Source organism: Bidens hawaiensis, unplaced genomic scaffold (assembly GCF_021521415.1).
Source record: "Bidens hawaiensis isolate Kalapana, Puna unplaced genomic scaffold, B.hawaiensis_p1.1 tig00023789_1, whole genome shotgun sequence".
Classification (NCBI taxonomy): domain Eukaryota; kingdom Viridiplantae; phylum Streptophyta; class Magnoliopsida; order Asterales; family Asteraceae; genus Bidens; species Bidens hawaiensis.
The window spans coordinates 196,588-200,547 of NW_027493733.1; the positions used below are offsets into that span (position 1 = coordinate 196,588).

The 3,960-nt window shown below is 33.8% G+C and overlaps 1 pseudogene across 1 annotated transcript; it reads right to left on the reverse strand.

Annotated features, from left to right (window-relative positions):
• Positions 1-452: 452 nt before the first annotated feature.
• On the reverse strand, positions 453-3,574 carry LOC143567982 (nuclear transcription factor Y subunit C-3 pseudogene; annotated as a pseudogene). The gene is made up of 3 exons (XR_013141502.1): positions 3,504-3,574; positions 1,637-2,483; positions 453-683 (listed from the first exon to the last, which is right to left on the reverse strand). The product of XR_013141502.1 is annotated as a nuclear transcription factor Y subunit C-3 pseudogene (transcript).
• Between the last annotated feature and the right edge of the window lie 386 nt (positions 3,575-3,960).

The window sequence follows — 3,960 nt, forward strand, 5'->3', positions numbered from 1 at the left end:
ATAGGAGTATATATTTTTTTAAGTGGTAAAATAAAAGTTGGGAGAGTATTCTTTAAGTTGTTCTTCATTCAAAAGTCTTGGAAGTATTTTAATTTCTGCCATTACAAGTTCGATCTGATTGGGTTATTTTGACCAACACTCTACTCAAGCATGTGGCTCACTAGTTGACTAAATTTTTTGCGTTTTCTTTTGATTATTTTTTATGTTTTATACTTAAAATAACAATATCGAATTATACAAGTGCCGAATATGTTATATTATTCAAGCGCCTTATCACTCGTACTCACATTATGTGAGCTGAAATTAATCAAGCCTGGAACGAATGAGTTACAACTTACGAGTAAGCCGTGAGTCTATTTGTCGGTAACTATCATACTACATGATAATTAGGGGTTTGACAATGCGCCTTTTTATAACAGCCATATAATGACCATGTTTTATCTGCAAATCCTGGTACCAACTCACAAAAGATTTTGACAATTTTTGAACAATAAAAATATTTTAACTTTTGTCAGCAACCCAAAAATGTTAGGGAAATCAGCATGCGTTTCCTAATTAACAGAGAATCAATATAATCAATCAACCACTTGAAAACAATTCTTTTACCATGACTTCACAGGAGAGATCCAACACTTGAAAGCTGTTTACGGGTCATGACTCACGAACAAAATCATCTCCAGAATCTGACAAAATTGACAAGATAACTTTATGTAATTGTTTTCTAAGATAAGCTTAAAGAACATTAACACCAAGAGTTCTTGGTGTCCCATAAGAATTTCATCGGTCGACTTTACACCAACTATAGTAAAGCTGATTTGACTACGAGTCAACATGAATCACACCACTATGATACTAACTAATCAGAGATATGGTGTTTGATTGTGCTAAAGTTGTGATAATCATTCGATGTTTGTGAAAAAATATATAGGTGACTTATGAAATGAAAGTTATAAAATCTCTAAAATTAGGTTAAAAGGGTATACAGGTAATTTTATTTCATCTTCATTGACCCTTAAATAGTCAAAACCTGAATATCTTTATACAAACATATGAAATAGATTAATGGGTTAAATATCTAAACAAACAAACTTTCTTATTTTTCATGAAAAAGCCTCCCAACTCACTTTTGATATACTAAAGTCCCCCAACTTGTAAAAAATACACGAAAAAGTCATTAAACTAATTTTTGTATATCGAATTCCTTAAACTTGTCCAAAATCTACACACTTGTGATTTTATTTTAAATATAATGACTTGTTACCTCTTAATTGACCAAAATTTGACAAAGTAACATCCTAACATTTTTGTTAAAACAAAATTATATCATCTAATTTTAGCCAATCAAATAGTTAGCAAGCCATTATTTAACAAATACTTCAAAAGTAAGTGCATTTTAGACAACTTTAGAGACGTTGACACACAGAAACTAATTTAGCGACTTTTTCATGTACTTTCTACAAGGTGAGTGACTTTAATATAGCAAAAGCAGGCTGAAAAACTTATTCATAAAAAATAAGAAAGTACGGTGGTATTTACGGTATCAACTATCAACCCTTGATTATTATAACTTCAAATCATAGTAATCAGATTAACATTAACAAATTAACAGAAACTTATGATTAAAAAAAGCACATACCTTTTAAGTATCAAGAAAAAGAGCAAACTTTTTGAAAAGAATAACACTCAAGCATCTATGAATCCGAGGGTGATTGAGACTCCTGAGATGGTGGTGGCCAAATTGATGAACCCATATAAGGCGGAGGCTGCTGTTGTGCATAAAGACCAGGATCCAGCATTGGCTTATTTCCCATCATCCCTGGCGGACCCGACTGCTGAGCTGGCATGTAATAGTAAGGATACGCGTCCGATGGCCCACCACCTGGCATAGTGACAGGTGGCATAGATGTCACAGCTTCATCTTTAGGATCCTCTCGGGGGACTATGTCAACCAAAAAGTCAAAAATATCAGTTCTAGTAATTGCAGCAGCAATGTCGTTTTTCTTTAGGGTCCGCCTTTTATTCTCCTCAGTATGATTCCATGACCGCAAGGTCAGCTCTAATATGAACATTTCGTAAGCCCTGGCAAACACAATGGGTGCTTCTTCTGATATCATTCTCACATCTTCATCAGCTTTCATGATCTTCTTGATTCTTGCTAACGGAAGACTGTGGTTCTTGAAATCATTGAAATTTTCAATTTCCCGATACTGGTTTGACCAAAATATTTGGAGTTGTTGCTGAAGTTGATGCAGCTGGTGTGGTTGGATTTGCTGATAAGCCAACTGTTGTTGTGCTAACTGGGCGGCAGTGGGCGGAGCCGTGGCAGCACCGCCTGATGGTACCAGTGGTAGTCTGCTGCAGTTGCTTATTTGGGTTGAATCATACGGGTTTGTTGCATATGATAACTGACTTACATTGCCCATGATGTTGTTACCCGGGGTCGGCTCGTGCCCTTGTGGATCCATTTAGTTCAAATTTGGTTACTGCAAAAACAACAGGTTAGATTTATGAAATCAAAAACATTATTTAAATCATGCTTAACGATGAGTGAGATCTAAAAGTAAACATAATTAGTGTTGAATAAATCGGTATTAATTGTCGACTAGGTGCTAATCGGTAATCCACTGATTAACTTTTTAGTAACCGGCAACATTAATCGCTAATCGTCGCTAATTGGCTTAATCGACCCTAACTCTGGCAATTTCGGTCCCGAGTGGGTTGAGGATGGGTTAAAATCTGTTTACTTACAAAATTTTACATATAAAAATGTCTGTGTGTGTATATATATAGACGGTTCAGGGTTCATTGAATCATTGGGGAACCCCAAAAAAGTGGGGATTCCAAGGAACCATGAGTTTTAAATGTAAAAAAACTCGTTTTTACATGTAATAATATTTTATTTTCATAATTGTTTTTTGAGTTTTTGCATATAAATGTAGAAGACGTTCTAATAGAAAAAAAACTAATTTTTGTATAAAAAATGTTTACTTCTTTTTTTCCAACTGTTTTTTCAACCTTTTCTTCATTTATTATTAAAACGGATTCTACAAGTGTTTATATACAAAATCATGTAAAAATAAGTTTATTACATGGAAAATTGATATTTTTTACTACATTTTTTACATGCAAAACACATGGTTCCCTACTTTTTTTTGTGGCTCCCTAATCTGATTAATCGCTAAAACTGAAAATGACATACAAAAATTCCAATATGATTAATTGCTAGTGAGTACCCCACCAACCGACTAGCGCCTAGCAGCATTGAACATACTGAAAAGCTGATTCAATAGTTAGCACATTCTTGTCTAGGCCAGCCCGAACAGAAAAGACCCAAACTTTTTTTTTAAAAAAAAAGCAAAACTTTTGTCAGCCGAAATCCTATTTTAGTAGAATTAATTTCAGTGTGTTTATGCATTAGGGTTCCAATACGCAATTGACAAACTAAAAGTAAAAGCTAAATGACGATCTAACGATGGACGAGAGAGAAGAGGAAAGAATAGAACCTGAATTATTAATTAGGTTAATGAGATGATGCAAGCGTTTGAATCCTATCCTGCAAACAAATCGAAATAAATAAAATGAAATGAATAACAAGAGAATGAAGGAACGAAAGGAGAGCTGGGTTTTATGATGATATTGATCGATCAAGTGATGTTGGTGTCGTCATTGTAGGACCAAACCCCAGAAAAACTCATCACCTCAACAAACTTAATTGAAAATGTATTTATCAATATGAATATGATGATGATCAGATCAATTCACAAATGAATTATTCTTTTTTAACACACACACATTTTTAGTCCATTTAATATCTTCAAGTTTTTAAATTCTCTCCCTTCACTTGTATATTTTTTATAATCACGTCGGGTGGGTCAACGGATGTACTGTTCAACGTGAACACGACTCATATTGTTATTTATATAAACAATATAGACCATGTAGGTTTTAACTTGAACAAAT